Genomic DNA, 17,173 nt, shown 5'->3' on the forward strand with positions numbered 1-17,173 from the left:
CTATCATCTATCAATCATTTATGTATCATCTATCTATCATCTATTACCTATCTATCAATCATTTATCTATCATCTATCTAGTTATCATCTATCAGTCATTTATCTATCATCCATATATTTATCATCTATTGTCTATCATCTATTATTTATCTATCAATCATTTATCATCTGTCTAGTTACTATCAATCATTTATCTGTCATCCATATATTTATCATCTATCATCCATCTATTTATCTAGCTATCTATCCATCTATCTATCCCTCTATCTATCTATCACGTGTCTATTATAACACCATGAGTTCATAATGACACCTCAGTTCCAGGCCCACAACTCAAGATTCCCTGCAGCCTTCCTGAGTTCCTGGTGTGTGACTCCTTTCTGTGGCAGCCTGGAGACGTGGCTCTCACTGCACACGCTACGTTTCTTCCTTGCTCACGCCCACGGTATACTCACAAAGTGGTTTGAAAACTGCTAACCCACATACCGTGTGAGAAACAAATACACAACCAGGGTGCATTTGTGTACATTTCCTTTTATCTTCAGCCTTAGAGTATCCAGACAAAACACTGTTTTCCAAAATAGCTGAGGTTGCTCTTCTCTTTCCCGCCCCCTCCGGTAGCTCCGTTGGTTATAGCTTGGGTTCTATCTGAGCATCCCCCACAGATTGATTTCTTTTCAATTTATACTCAGTAAAACTCACGGTCTGTGGTGCACAGTTCTCCGGGTTTTGACACAGGCATGAGTCCACTGCAGTCATGATACAGGATGATGCCATCGCCCCCAACTCCTTCTTGCTACCCTTTTGGTCACCCCACCCCCACCCCCTGGCCACACTGCTCTGTTTCCCTCCATTTCTGAATCATGTAAGTAGAATATCTGATGTGCGCACGTAACATGTAGCTTTGGGGTCTGGCTTTGTTCACTTAGCAAAATGCACGGAGGATTCTCTGTGTTTTTGTAGTTCGTTCCTTTTTATTGCCGAGTCCTTTCTATTTCGAGGATGTGCCACAGTTTATACCGTCTCTAGCTGAAGCACATCTGCTGGTTTCCTGTTTGGGACAATTATTAATAAAACTACTATAAACTGGGACCAGTCCCATGGCGTAGTGGTTAAGGTTTGGCACGCTCCACTTCGGCAGCCTGGGTTCACAGATTTGGATCCCAGGCGTGGACCTACACCACTCGTCAGCCATGCTGTGGCAGTGACCCACATACAAAATAGAGGAAGATTGGCACAGATGTTAGCTCAGGGCCAGTCTTCCTCAGCAAAATAAAAAACCTACTATAAACCTTCATGTACAGGTTTTTGTATAGACATAAGTTTTCATTTGTCTTGGATAAATTCCTAGAATTGGTAAGTGTGTGCCTAATTTTATTAGAAACTGTCGTCACAGGTGGCGGTACGTTTTGCGTTCCCACCGGCCATGTGTGGCATTTCCTGTTGCTCCTCGTCCTTGCCAACACTTGATATAGTTGGACTTTTACTGTCCGTTCTAATGGGGGTGTAGTGATGTATTATTTTGGTGTTAATTTGCATCTCTGTAATGACCAATGACGTTGGGCATCTTTTTATGTGTTGACTTTCCATCTATATATCTTCTTTGGTCAAGAGTCTGTTCAGATCTTTTGCTCATGTTTGAATTAGATTGTTTACTTTCTGCTTATTGAGTTTTAAGACTTCTCTATATATTCCAGATACATGCCTTGATCAGATATATGATCCAAACGTATTTTCTACAAATCTCTCTTTGGTCTTTTTATTCTCTTACAAGTATCTTTTGAAGAGAAGTTCTTAATTTTGGTGAAGTCTAATTTATCAACTTTTTTTTTTTTTGCTGAGGAAGATTAGCCCTGAGCTAACATCCGTTGCCAATCCTCCTCTTTTTGCTGAGGAAGATTGGCCCTGGGCTAACATCCGTACCCATCTTCCTCTACTTTATATGGGACACCGCCATAGCATGGCTTGACAAGCGGTGCATCAGTGGGCGCCTGGGATCCAAACCTGCAAACCCTGGGCCACCGAAGCGGAGTGCGCACACTTAACTGCTATGCCACCAGGCTGGCCCCTAATTTATAAACTTTTTATTTAATGGGTTGCGCATTTGGTGTTGGACCTTTACTTGATTCAAAGTCACAAATATTTTCTCCCATATTTCCGTCTAGCATTGTATGGCTTTTTTTCTTACGTTTATATCCATGATCCATTTTAGTTATTTTTGCTTATGGTGCACGGTTTCAGTGGGACCACATTTTTTTGCACATAGCTGTGCATCCCTGTGTCCTCCCACCCCTGGTTGTAAAGAACTCTGTCTCTTTTTGATTAAAATCCCTCTGCTCAGCTGGACCAAATCCCCACTCTGTGGTCAGCCCTGTCCTGGCTGCAGTGTCCTCCCTAACTCTGAGTCACCTCACACTGGGAAGCAGGGGCATAGTGCTGCTGCTCGCTGGAGTCCTCTAGCTGGCATTGCCTGGTGTACCTGGTCCCCGTTGGATCCTGGGGGTGGGGCTGGGTCACCAGGGACTGCACCTGCCCGGCTCGGGGTCTGGGAGCTGGAGATGTGTGAGATTAACTGTCAGCAGGCCCAGATTTACGGCTCCTAGCGGAGCAGGCACCAAATGCCAATGAGCAGCCCCCACTCCTTCTGAGCCTGGTCACGGATCACTCACGCCGCGCTGCACCCCAAGCGGGCCAGAAATGATGGCTCTTTTGTCATCCTTGTGATTCAGGAGTGAGCCGCTCTTGTTCAGAGTACGTCCACAGTTAATGAGCACTGTGCACATATGGAGCCTTCATTTAAAAAATATCTGTAATATTCACCATCATAACCCAATGAAATTTTCTTCTTAATCTATGTATATTGTTTTATGTTAAGAAAAAAAAGGAAACAAAAGGTGAAATGTTTGTTTCCTCGTAGAAGGTTCACCCGAGTGTGAACAGCCTGCTCTTTGAGGCTATTTGTTGCGGGCGGCTGAGCTCAGGGGATTGCGCTCCTCCGGGGCTGCCCATCTGTCTTGGGAGCAGGGACGGGGTGCCTGCCGAGGCGGCAGGACCCCCCCAGACTCCCGGCACAGAAGGGGCCCTGCCCAGGCGCCCAGAGATGCTCCCGCAGGATCCCCGGGGGCAGCCATCCTGTCAGGGCAGCTTCGCCAGCCTGGCTCTGGCCCCAGGTGGGAATGAGGAAACGCTTGGACAGAGGCTGAGGTCAGACGCGCGCTCATCTGATGGCAGGTGACAAGCCCTGCATCATCCCACTCGCACGGAGTCGTGGGGTCACACTGCGTCTGCGTGTCAGAATGAGCTGGCCTGAAGGGCCGCTGCTGGCGTGTGCGGCTGCTTGCAGCTCCTGCTCCCCGCCTCACTGCTCCTCGCCGCGGAGTTTTCTTCATCTTTGTCTGCTTGGTGCACGGAGCTGCGTTGGTCCTGATGCTGGCTCCTGCCGCACGCCTGCCGTGGTCTGGGCGTGGCCCACCTGGTTATTTTGTTCCGTAGCGTCTGTGGCTACACCGACTTCCAACCACACGACCGTGTCCCATCACCTGATTGCCGAGAGGTGACTGCCACCCGGACCCTGGTGCAGAGCCCCCAGAGAGCTTTGTGGCGGGCACATGTGTTTCTAAAAGGCAAAATTTTTGTTGTTTTTTAAGTCTTTATAGAAAGAGGCTCCGTGCTTCATGTATCTTTTGGACGCACTTTTTGCGACTAACATCACTGCTGGGATCTGCCCGTGCCGTGGTGCGTGTCCGCTTGTTGAGGTTTGTGACTCCTTTCTGGGGTTTTCCTTCCCCTCTGACAGACATTTGGGTTTTGATTTTGTGGACGGTGCTTCTTGAACATTCTTGTCAAGTCAGTTAATGTGCCAGTGCAGGAGTTTCTTCTGGGTTTCTACCTGGGTGTCGAAACGCCGGGTCAGCCATACAAACGCGCGACCTTGGGAGACACAGCCAAACTCTTCCAGTTCAAGTCGGGTTTGGAGCAATTTATTTTCTTGTCTTTGTTCAGAATCCTTCTGTTCTTACCTTACGGCAAAGGTTTTTCTCTGATGTTACTGGGAGATTTGCACACACTCTCAGGCAGAAATTGAATAACTGGCCTGATGCCGGTGGTTTCCTTCCCCCTGTATTGCTCTGTTGTCTAATCTGTTCTGGCCCGCAGCAGCTCATGGCCCGCGGCCAGCTGTCTAGCGACCTGTAATATAACCATCTTGGTTAAAGCAATAATGGATCTTTTTACTAGCATGACCATGAGGCCATTCATAAGAGATGCCGTTATTAGAGAAGTCAGTGTCAGAAGAGAGAGCTGACAGCCCCTTCTAGGGCTGTGACAGCAGCTGCTTGGAACCCAGGCGGGGAACAAAACCAAGAACCGAGGGTGAGCAGGCAGAAAGTGTGTGCACGGATGTGCACCCACACACATGCCTGTGCATTGTGTGTGTGTTGTGTGTGTGCACACCTGTGCCTTTGGCTGTGTGTGGATGTCTGTGCATTTGGGTGGGTGTGTGTGGTCAGGCAGAGGCCTGGGAGCCTGGGTGGTGGATTCTGCAACCACTCCAGCCATGGGGACTGTCCGTGTCCAGGAGGGACAGAGCAGAGCTGGTGTCTAAACACCCTTGTGGCCATCACCTGGAGGGCGCAGCCCTGACCCTGGTAACTTCTGGGCTCAGGTGGACTTGGTGGGGTCCTGCGTGCTCAGATGGTTAGAAGGCGGGGAACGCACCAGTGGCAGCCTGGGCTGGTCCCTGTACCGTGAACACAGCACCAGAAGCTTCCTGCCCCTCCCCCACCTCTGCAATTGTCCCCCTGACCCCAAGGTGTGGCCCCTCACTGGAATTGTCCTCCAGGGAACCAAGGATGGGGGCTGGTGGGGGGCCGTGGGAACGGAGGACAGGCCCCACCTCACCTGTGCTGAGCAGCAGTGAAGGGGTGAAGCCCGCCTTTGTCACCCTGTGCTTGGCGCCCCCACGCTCTCAGAGCCTCAGGCACAGATCCTTGTGTGCTAGTAAGAGCTCAGTGGTTAGAACTGTGGGTGCGCTGAGGACATGCCATCTTCAGATCAGCGTGGGCCTAGCTGCTGTGGTGACCCGGCCAGCCACACCCCATCAGTGCTCTGGGCTAGGGGACCAGGATACCCGGCCCCAAAGGAGCCTTGTGCTGCCTCCTCTGCAACAGGCATTAGGAGCCATCGATGTGCAGAGGCCGTAAGGGGCTCAGAAAGGGCCGCTCAGTCGAGGCAGGATGGAGGCCAGAGGCAGAGTGGGCAGTAGGAGGGCAGCAGGCAGAGCCCAGGGCCCATCTGCCCAGTGGTGGGACCATGGAGATTGCAGTGGCGCCTTGCAGGGTGCCCACAGCCCTGCACACAGGGCAGCCATGGAGGGATCTAGAACAGACAACCTTCCCAGTCATGGTAGGTGCAGTGGGGGACTCAGAGATCCATTGTGCCCCGAGGCCCCCCAGGCCCCGTGCCTTTAAGCAAGGCTGCTGCACAGGGTGCCAGGCTGTTCCTAGCAAAGGTACAGCCTCCTCCAGCCAGCCTGCCCTGGCAGCTCTCTCCATGCTGTCTCCCCTCACGGGCTCCCACAGGGTCCCCACCTCCTGCCTCCCAACACCTGTGCTCGCCTCCCATTGTCACCTGGATGGGCGTCTCAGGTGTGGCCTTCTCCAGCCCTCAGCTGCTCCCCCCGCCGGGTCTGCTTCGGGACCTCCCTGCCCGGGGGACCCCTGCCCTACTAGCTCCTGGCTGGTGCTCTGGCTCCCTGGAGGAAGGGGCAGAACAGAGGTCGCCAGGGGCTCCTGGCAGACAGCTGTGAGCAGAACTGATGGAAGCGTGGGCCCCTCCGCTTCCTAGGCCATCACCCAACATTCTCCTTGATGCCCAAACTTCACCTACCCTGGCACTCCAGGGGACCGGGCTAGGGGCTAAGGGTCCTGGGGGCTCTGGGAGGCTGGGCCTGAGAGGTTGGGGGCCTCTTTCTCATCAGAGGAGATAGCTAACTCCGAATCTTGAGTTATATCTCCAGAGCGCCAGGTTCCATCCAGGACATGCAGCCAGTGTGGGTGGAGAGAGGGTGGCCAGGCGTGGTCTTCTAGAGCCTCTGGCCTTGCCTGGCACGTGTGTGAGGGAGACAGGAGTGGTCTAGACGTGGGTAAGGCCAGGGACTCACCATCTCCCAGGCCTCCTCTGTGATTTCAGGCCTCCGGCCAGTGGAGTCACTGCCGCACCCCCTTGCCTCCCTCTCCCTCCTGCAAGCTTCAGGACCATTTCCATCTGCCAAGGGTGAACTGAGGTGAGGGGAATGAGGAACAGTGGACGTGGAAGCGAAAGGAGACCCTCGAATGGCTCAGCAACTGAGAGACTGGGGTATCGTCTCCTCTTGCCCAGCGTGTCTCAGCCGCCTCACCGCCCATCTCCACAGCAGTCCCAGCGTCCACCTGTGGCCATTCTGTGCCTGTTCCTCTCTAAGCCAGATGTTCCCATTTGCCCAGCTGCCAAGTTCAGCATGGGCGATGTGGGCAACGTCCATATGCCGGGGTCAGTGGGGTGGGGCTCCCCATTAGCCCCTGGAGGGGCTGGAGTGAGGCCCTGGGAAAGGTCTCCCTGAGACCTAAGCTTCTGGAGCTTAGCGAGGTTGCTGAGGAGGCCTGCTTCCTCATGGCCTTTCCAGATGGGTCTGGAGAGGCGGACCTTGTCTCTGAGGTCAGGAGGCTGGCGTCCTGCCGGCGTACACTGGAGAAAATGTCCCAATGTGTGTTGAAAAGAAGCACCGTCAAAGCAAACACTGCTTTGCAAGGAGCTCCTGCGGGAGAAACAGATGCATTTTGTGACTTGAGTCCAACGTGCAGAGGTGCACTTGGCTCTGCCCAGGCCTTTCCCACGCAGCATCCACCTCCTACTGGGCGGGGAGGGAGGGACGCTGACCCTCAGGGCGACCAGTGCTCGTGCCAGGGCACAGTGACCGGTGGTGTTGGGCACGGGCAGGGTGGTACCTGGGCTTTGGACACCTCACCTCAGGTTTGCTCCACGGCCAAGCTGACCTCAGGCCAAGGTCAGACTGTGCCTGCACAGCCAGGCGGCCTTGGCCAGGGCAGGGGGCGCAGCCACCCTCGATGCCCGGCAAGGTGGACGTGCCAAGGGTATCAAGGCCGGCAGGACACACCAGCGAACATCCCCAGGCCCCAAGGAGGAGGCGGGCAGCACCAAGGGGGAGCACTGTGGTCCTGGAATGGACTGCCAGGGCTGAGGACCAGCCTTAGGTCTCTAATTCCCGAATTACTGGGGAGCAAATCCAGCAAACAGCCCGTCATGCTCATATAGTCACCTTCTACAACGTGACCATTCGGGGAAGAGGCTTCTGGAGACTCAGGAATACAGTTTCATGGCAGTGGCCTCCAAACTTGGTGCACCTGGGTCACCTGGAGGCTTGTTGAACCATGACCTCAGCCCACCCACAGGGTGCCTGGTTCCACAGGGCGGGGGGTCCCCAGGAGTCTGCACTCCTGACAAGTCCAAGAGAGGCTGATGCTGCAGGCCCTGGGACCCCACTTTGGGAACTGTTGAGTCTCTGGTGGGGAGGGACCCCACAGACGCCTTCAGCCTCTCCCAGGGCCCGGGGTCAGGAGGAGACCTCCTTGTGTCTTGGCTACAGTGTCATGTTTTTTCTCTGTTTGAACTTTCCTAAAGTGGTGTTCTGGGATTGTATGCCCAGATACGCTCTGGGATTGTAACGCCCCCCCCGCACCCCTTCCCGACTGGTCTGGTCTCCATCAGGTCACATCAGTCAGTCCTCATCCATCTGTGTGAGATGCTGGGGAGGCTGTGGCTGCAACTTGGGAAACTTGGCAGCAGCTGAAAGTTCAGCTCTGGAGTCACACAGGCCTGGGCTCGGGTCCTGCCTTGGCCCTCTCTTAGCCATGTGGCCACTGCAGGTGAGATGAGCTGTGTCCACCTCAGCCTCCTGCTCCTTGGGGTATGGGAGGGCAATTAAGTCATGCATTGTATTGGTCGGAGCTCTCTAGAGGAACGGAACCAATGGGATGTGTGTGTCTGTCTGTGTATATTTCTCTCCATCCATCCATCCATCTGTCTATCTATAGTATATAGAGAGGGAATTGTCATAAGGAATTGACTCACACGATTACGGAGACTGAGAAATCCAAAGATCTGTAGTTGGCAAGCTGGAGACAGGACAGCCCATGGTGCAGCTCTGGTCCGAGTCTGAAGGTCTGAGAATTAGAGGTCCTCTGGTGTAAATTCCTGTCCGAAAGCTGGCAGGAGGGAGACCCAAGAAGAACCCTGGCTTCAGTCCAAGTCTGAAGACAGGAAAAGACTGATGTCCCTGCTCAGTAATCAGGTGGGAGGGTTTCCTCTTACTCAGCTTTTGTTCTAGTCAAGCCTTCAACTGATTGGATGAGGCCCACTCACACTAGGGAGGGCAATCTGCTTTACTCAGTCTATAGATTCAAATGCTTATCTCATCCAGAAACCCTCATGGACACACCCAGAATAATGCTTGCAAATGCCTGGGCACCCGTGGACCAGTCAAGTTGTCATATAAAATTCACCATTGCAGCATTCAAGGAGCCTGGGATGATGTCCTCACCTGCTCTGAGAAAGTGGCTGCTTCCTTTGTTATGTATTTCCTAGGCAGCTACAGAGTCGAACCAGGAGGAGGAGACCCAGAGCAGACCCACCGGAGTGTGAGGATGGCAAGGACCACCCCAGTGTCTGTGTGAGCCACGCAGCGGACCCCGCTGTGGAGCTGGGGCGAGGGGCCCTCACAGATTGCCCAGGGCAGGCAGCATTGATGGCAGCACTGGCGCCATCCGTAGGGTTGACAAAAAGAGCCTGTGGAGAGCTAGGAGGGGAGGAAGATAAGCCGGGTCTGGGCAAGGCCATCTATTTCTTGATATTCCCCCAAAATCAGAGCTTTAGGGAAAAAGCCCTGGGCCCAGGCAGGTTTATTGTTGCCACTTGCTGCTGTTTGGTTTGAAAATGGCTACAGTTTCCCAGACAGAAAGAGCTACTGTGAAAAGGTTCTTTTTTTTTAGCCCGCTCTCTGTGGTCCTCTAATCTGATGACCAGTATTTGTGTGCATTATTTTGGGGGGTCTGAGACACAGGAAGTAGGGGGTGGTGTGTGGGGGCAGAAAGCAAAGGTCGGGGCCGGAGGGTCTCGCCCCTGCCGGTGTCTGTGGAATCGGGCTCTTGCCCACCTGGCTGTCTGCCTGGCCCCGCTGTGTGGGGACCCGGGTTTACAGGTTTACATGTGTTTCTGGAAACCCCAGTGAGGCCAAGGGGCCGGAGCTTTCCCATGGTGCTCGCCATCTGCAGTTGGCGCCAATCCAAGTGGGCTTTTCCCACCCGGGAAGGTGCCTGTCTCCCTCGCTAGCAGCTTTATGTTTCCCAACTGTCGGATCCAGGTGGGAACCCCCGGCACAAACACAGACAGTGGGGCCTGCTCCGCGGGCTCCGTTTAACATCGAGCGTTGTTTCCTGATCCATGTGAGCGACTGCGCTGGCGTGTGTTCCCGACGGGTGTCACCTGGTGGGGTGGGGGGGTTGTCCTGCTTCTGTGGCTCATGATACGGTCTTCATGCCTGCCCGGCTGGGCGCCCACACGAAAATGCCCCTGCTGCCGCTGGGTCGTGGTCCAGCCAGACGCCCTCCTGTCCTGCTATCCCTCCTCTGCCTGTTTTTGCTGTGAAGTGAACCCAGTTCAGGACTTCGGTTGTCATCTCCTTCTTGTACGTGGTCAGCCATCCCCAGTGCAGTGCAACATAAAAATCACGCGGTAACCTCTCCCTCCAGAAGGAAGGGCGCGGCTGTGGTGCTTGGTGCCCACCGTTATTGAGACAGCCCCCCATCACAGGGCAGTTGCTTGTCCATCGGTCTCTGCCCTGCCGCGCTTTGAGCTGGTCGGGGGCCTGCCCACCAGCACCGCCCAGTGCCGTGAGCTCCCTACATGTCCCGTGTCTCTCCTGCCACAAGATACCCTCCTCCCTCGTGAGCTGGGAGCTCCCCGAGGAGCTGCACAGGGCGCCGTGTTCCCGGCTTCTCGCTGTGGAATCCTCAGTGCGGCCCCCAGTACACACTCAGGGAGTGCCTGGCCCCTAATACACAGTCAAATGTTGCCACGTGAACGACCAAATATGTGGAGGCCAAAGACCACATCTTATCCACTCTGCAGCCTCGTGGTCTCCCACAGTTCCTGGAAACCGTGGAAGCAGAGTGTTCCGGGGGGTCCCCAAGAGCACCCACGTGCTCAGTGATTAACTAGGCTTCTCGGAACTCAGCACGTGGTGGTACCATGGCTAAGATTTACTGCAGCGATTAATCAGGATACACAGCTGGATCTGTAAGGGCAGAAGACACAGATGGAGTCTGGAGGGATCCGTGAGAGACTTCCTATGCTCTCCCTCCTGTGGGGGCCACAGAGAGCACACCCTCCCCAGCAGCCAAAATGCAGCCGTGTGCATGCAGTGCTTCTGCCAGGGAAGTCCATCTGAGACTCAGAGCAGGGGTTTTATTGGGGCTACTCGTTTGGGCACCTCCTGCCCACTGCAATGCCAGGACCTCAGGAGGCAGGTGTTTGCCATAAATCACATCATTTGTATAGTCTAGACCAGCCCATGAGCACAACCTTATCACACAGGGAAAGTTCAAAAGCTGGGTTCCCAGACGCCGGTCAAGGGCCAACCTTGCAAGCAGGCCCTTCTACAGAGGGCAGCCTTGGCTCCTGCCCACAGAGCCACTCTTAAATGAGGAGTTTGGGGGGCGCTGACCTAGCACTGGGCCGGGGGCTCGGTGGGGCACTGAGGAGCCCCCAGGGCTGTGAGACCAAGGGCAGACCCACAAGATGACCTCACACTCTCTGTCCTGTGTCTTGCACGGCTCCAACTTGGATGAGATCTTGGGCTGACTGTGGGGACAGTCAGGAAGTTGGGCCAGTGGCCAGAAAAGGGAGGGGTGGAGGACCCCAAATCCCCAGAGGAGATGGGACTGGGGGTGGGGCAGAAGGGCCTTGGGAAGCCTGGAGGCCTGGAAGCAGAACCGTGCCTCTGTGCCTGTGTGTGTGTGTGCATGTGCGTGTGTGTGTGGAGTGTTGTGGTCACAGATGAGGGCAGAGAGTCGTCCCCTTTTCTGGAGACAGTGGCAGTGAACGAACGCATTAGCAAAGTAGAGCAGAACTAACTCGGGAGAGGGGATCAGGTGACCACAGGGACCCAAATGCAGGTGTCTTGTCCCTTCGGTTTGGAGAGTGACTTGTTAGAATTCTGCACCTGATTTTCAGCAAGACTTCTGTATTTGCATGTGTGCAGTTCATGATAGCCCCAGGCAGTTGTCATCTTAATTCAGAGAGGCAGGGTCATGGGGTGGGAGGACTGGCGAGTAGGTGGTCAGGGCCCCCGGCTCCCGCCAGCCTAGAAAGTGTGACCTTGGGAGATCCCTGTTTGTCTTGGGGCTTCAGCTTTTCCATCCCCAAAACGAGAGGGCTGGACAGGAGGGTCCCTTCCTCTCTAACATCTAGAAATAGATGATTGACGAGAACCTGTTTAGAAATGAATCAGGTTAAAGGCACGAAGAACTGTGTGTTGCTTGAATTGCTGCAGAGATTTCAGCTATAGTGTGACGTGGTGGGGGTCAGCGTGTGTGTGACTCTACCACCTGTGATTTTCATGCTAATTGGGAGAATACCTCTCACTCAAATGTTAGGTTAAAAGACCAAAACAAAAATCTCTCCAAGCTCTCCTAGATTAGACACCTGTGGAGATTCAAGGGGTTCCACCCTGGCCGCCCCTCCACCTCTCCCCCGCTGCCTCCTACTCCCACTGCTGCCACCCCAGGGGCTGATCAAGGGCCCACCCTCCCTGTTACAAGGAGCTGAGCAGCTCCTTCACACCTTGTTCCAAACATTAAAAATGTAAAGATCATAAGGAGGAATTGTTACCTAACAGAGGCCCACTTTCTAAGTAATGAGAAAAAATGAACATTGGATACAAACATGGGCATCTGCCCCAGGCATTTTGAGGGAGATCTGAGGCCACTTCTGCACACGGCTTCGCAGGGCCCACATACTCATCTTTGCAGCCTCTTGATCACCTGGGAAGAGCCATTTGCGTCTCCTGGGTGGGAGGCTCAAGTTGGGCCCTGGCTGGCCCTGGATCCACTGTAATCTGTCCACATGCAGAGCCCCCACTTGGTTGGCACCCTCGCCTGTGGTGTTTCTCCAGACCTTCTCCACCGAGAGTGTTGCCCATGAGTGCCTCGGGTGTCTCAGGCTAAAATAAAGCTTTTGTCTTCACTCTTTTTCAGAGGAAACTGCAAGTTGATGAAACCAGTTTTAAGTGGATTTCTGTTGCTGCCGAGCGCTCCAATCCACAGCCCAAGAGAGTCTCCCCGTGCTCAGATGTAGCCTGACTCACAGTTGGAGGTGGTTCTTCTGTTGACCTCGCTCCCTTGGTGGTCTGAGGTTGTCACTCTCAGTGCTGAATTTGTGAGGGGGATGTGTGTGTGCATGCGTGAGTCTGTGTGTGTGTGCACACGCGAGTCTGTGTGTGTGTGCACACGCGCATGCTCAACCAGAAGAGACCCACAAGATGTCAGCTCTTCTGAGGCACCTAGAAGTTGATGCGCTGGGTAGTGATACGTGCGGCCAGGTGAGAATGTAACAAACAACACTGTATAAAGAAAAGCAACTGCACTACCGAGTGGCTAGAGGGAGGGACGACTGTGTTGTCTGGAAGTGTTAGGCTCATTTTATATTTGTGTCAGAAGAAATGTTCAACTCTGGTGCAGACAACGGTGGCGGCTGGACCGGGCTTGATTCCCTGGGTTGAAATTGAGAGAAAGCTTATAGGATCAGACAGATACACTTTTCTTTGGTGGGTGCAGGATTTCTGCTGGGCAATGCACTATTAGTCAACACTTGTCCAAGAAGAGCCCATCCTTTCTGTTGTTAAAGCCACAGTTCCTTATTCACTTGGACAAGATTTGGGGCCAGTTCACTGCTTCTCTGGCTGAGCCCGAGGTCACGGTTTGTAGCTCAAGTCTGAAATCTTGTTTAATCTTCCATCCAGAGTTTTGTCTCGTTCTAATGACTGCATCCTCTTGGCACATTTGTTGTACTCAAAACCGAATGGCAAACAATAGTCTCGTGTTAATGAAAGCCGCCACAGAGCTATGGGTGAACTCCCAGTCTGAAGTCTGATAGACTGTACAGACATCCAGAGACACTCTGGACCCCCAAGCACTCCCTGAGGGCCTGCTCTCTGCTCTGGAGCTCCAGCTCCAGATGTGCAGCTGCACAGGAACAGCAGCCATGTGAGTTGGCCATTTAGGATCTAAAGATGAGCATTTGAAACCCAGATTCACATTCCTTGTGTTTATTTGGATCATCATGATTTTGCATGTTGTAGCTACGTCTGGAGTAGTTCATATGCCCTCCTCACATGCCCCAGACGCTCTCAATCACAGCTTTGTAATTTAAAAAAAGCAAACTATACAGGAAGGAGAAGCATGTAAATATGTACCAATGCTTATGAAGCTGTTATTGTTTATATGTAAAAAGTACGTACGCAGCAAAGGGAAAATGGCTCAATGAATGTTTTAAATAACACTCCATGTACCAGCCTGCATTTGTATCCCTGCCATGTTCCTGAAAGCACATGTTTATTTGCAATGTCAATTCTTCAGATATCATTGTTTTAATTCATGTATCATAGGCACCTTCTTTCCATCTGATTACAAAATCCAGCATTTCAGGACCGAGCTTTTGCCAAAAGAAAAGGCAAATATGAACATTTGTCACCGATTCCTGCTGGTTCAGTGAGCATCTGAAGAATTCAAGTGCTTTAAAATAACGTGCATTTTCTAAACCCTAGAGTATACCTTTTATTCAAAACCAGCGGGCTGGATTGAATTTCCTGCAAGTATTTGTACTCTCTTACTGCTAGCTCTTCAAACAGGGGAGTCTGTGTGTAAATGCATCGCTTCCTGATGGAACAAGAGGAGAGACCCCAAAACGTTGCCAGAAATGTTTGCTGTGTAACCAAGACGTGGACATGTGTACAGCATAACAATTATCAACATAATCATACATGTGCACAATACCCAGAACAACACAAGTGTTTTCATTTGTCTAAACTAGAAATCCATGTAAATTGCAGCTTCCTTGTTGACACGGATGTGTGTGAACCTCGTTTCCACGGTCTGGAGTACCAGTTGCTGAAGGACTGTGGTTCTTCCTGAAAGTGCTCCGCCCTCGAAGAACCCATAGCCTTCAGGATCCCCTGCGTGCCTTACACGGCTGGTGAACACCAATGCTGGAAGTCAGGAAGGAGGGTGTGCTGGAAGTGGGTTTGAAGGCATGTGACATTGATCTCCATTTACCATCACCCCATCACTGAAACCTTAAGATGGATTGTGTGTTTTAACACAGTAATGGATTTACGTTTAGGCTCAGGAAAATCAAGTTGTAAATATTGTATCAAATCATATATTTGTTTACTGTATATTTTTAAAAGCTTTACTGTAAATTTATGCAAAAACGGATTAGGATTTGTTTTCTCACGGCACTATGCCAGGGCAGTATTTGTGTTCTCTGAAGCAATTCCTTAATAACCACATTCTAAACGTGATATTCTGTTCAGTGCTACACAGTATTCACAGGCCTAAAATAGGTTTGTGTGGTGATCAACTACAAAATTTTACACATATTTTTGTATTGTGATTCCTATGATATATACCAGAGAATTTTTACTCATTTGTAAATTATTGTACAGTTTTAATAAAAAAATTGTTTTAAATCTTAGAATATCAAAGTTCCCCTCCTCACAAGGTATTAAAGTTTGGACTTATCGGCTGTGTTAGCCACTTCTGTGTTCCGTGTCCATTCTCTGAACTATGATGCCTCTTTCCACACCAGAAAGATATGGTGAACCTGGGCCTTCTGCGCACTGGGGAGGGGGAGCCAGCCGTCTTACCTGCAGCCTCACCCTAAATCATGGAAAATCTCCTGGAGGACAGGCTCTGAAATCAGAGGTACCTGGCAGCACCTGGCTGGGGTCAGCCACCAGGAAGGCCACCTCCTGTAGCTGTTTATCAAATGAGAATTGGAAGAGAAAATTCAGGTAAGTTAGAAGAGTGAAAGAATTTCCAGGAATGAGTAAGAACACTTGGCAACAGATTTCAGTGAGGACGATCCCACCCATGTGAGTAAAGGCCACTTTATTGATTTCTTTGGGGGAGTGGAAACCAGAGGTGGGAAGGGGGCTGGGAAAGTTGCTGATCTAGCTCTGTGGACGGTCGGACTTCTGCGGTGCTGGTACTAGAGGGTCCCCGCAGTGCCTCTCATTGTCTGAACTTAAGCTTTGAAATGCGGGCTGCACTAACAGAATGCGAAGGTTATCTTTTCCTTAAAAGTAAATCCCTGCAGGGCCTGACGGAGTCACAGCCTCGCCCTGTGACCCTGGGCGGACTGAGTCCCTCTGCCGTGTCTCACCCCAAAACCTTGAAGTCGGCTTTAAGGATGGTCAGGAGCAGCTCCCGTGGGCGCTTCCCTGTCCCCCTAGCCCGACCCTCGCGACTCGCCAAACGTTTCAAAGTCAGAGCCTCCTTGCCTGGCGTGGGATCTCCCTCGGGGACCTGAAATGTGGCTGGAGTTCCGATGGACTGTGGTTTCTTCAGTGCGTGCTCCCTGCCCGCCCGCCTTTCCTGCGGATTGGGCGGGAGGTCGGAACCCACGCGCGCACCGAGGGCTGGCAGCGGCGCCTCGCGGGGACAGAACGCGCGCCCCGGGCCAGGCCGGCGCGTTCAGCACTCGCTGCGTGGACAGCGCCAGCTCGGCGCGGGCGCCAGGCCGGGCTGGGGGCGGGCTGGGGGACAGGGGCGGGGAGATTGCGAGGCGCCGGTCCGCCCCGTCCCCACGCGTCGCGCAGACCCGGCGCAGGAGGCTCCGGAACCGGCCGCCCCTCGCCCGCTCCCGCCATGGCTGCACGCCGGCCGCAGGAGCCCCCGGAGCCTCTGCCCGCGTGCCTGAGGACGCTGGGCGCAGGCAGCCCCCGGGCGCGACCCAAGCTCGGGGGCGTCTTCCGCTGCGTGGAGGACGCCTTTGAGAACAAGACGCTGCAGCTGGACGCGCTGGGCAGCGGTCGCCCGGACCCTCGGGCAGGAGAGCCCTACAGCGGGCCCCGCGGCGACCCGGAGGGACCCGGTGAGCCAGGCGGAGACAGCCCCGAGGCCGTGGCAAGTCTCCAAGAGCAGCCTGGAGCGGCCCTGGCCTGCGGCCCACAGCAGGTAGTGGCCGCAGAGCAGAGGTCGCGGGCGGTGGGGCCAGTGCGAGGGGGACGCGGGCCCGGACTCCCGGAGAAATGACACACCCACGCCGGAGACTGCCATGGCGTGGGCCAGGGGCTCATCCCCTTCCCAAACCCCCTAGGTCCTCCGAGGGGCGCGAGGGCTCGCGGCGGGGCCTCCCTCTCCCTGACTGGCGAGTTGGGGCCTGGGACTTCTCTATCCGGCGCAGCCCCACTGAGCTCTGCCCGGCGGTCTCGGCCTCTCCCGCCCTAGTTCTAGGTCCCTGGTCCGTCCAGGGCTCTGGGTAGCTGCCTCTCTGTGTGTCTCTCTCGGTCTCGCTGTCTCTTCCTATCTCTGTCTGTCCAACTTGTCCCCTCACTCCTGCCCGCAAGCTTCGCGCAGCCGACCATGGAGAAGCCTTGCGGGGAGGTGTCTCCACCGCTTGGTCCCAGGGCCCGTGCACGGCCCGGCACTCCGATCCCGGCGCGGGCCATCCGCGAAGGAGCCCGGCTTTGGCCAAAGACACCTTCTCAGACAGAGTCCGGCTCCCGGAGCGCCTGGGACTGGACTTGAGATTGGATTCAATCCCGGCGGCCTTGGGTTCTCGGGTCACAGGGAGCGGGCCCTGCTGGGCAGGGGCGAAGGCGGGGCCTGGCAGGACATCGTCGGACCTCTCCCACCCTCTTTCCCGAGGTGCAAACTCCGCACACACACTGGCCAGGACCTATCGCAACCCTCGCCCCCTCCCCACCCAGCACGCGTCCGTCGGTCCGCGCGGGACCCGGGACGCAAGGATCTCGGCCTGTGGCCGCCGCGGGTGTCTGGGGCCGGGGAGTTGGGGGTTAGTATCCAGCGCGGCCAGGACAGGGCTCGAATGCAAAGGA

This window comes from Diceros bicornis, chromosome 6 (genome assembly GCF_020826845.1).
Source record: "Diceros bicornis minor isolate mBicDic1 chromosome 6, mDicBic1.mat.cur, whole genome shotgun sequence".
NCBI lineage: Eukaryota > Metazoa > Chordata > Mammalia > Perissodactyla > Rhinocerotidae > Diceros > Diceros bicornis.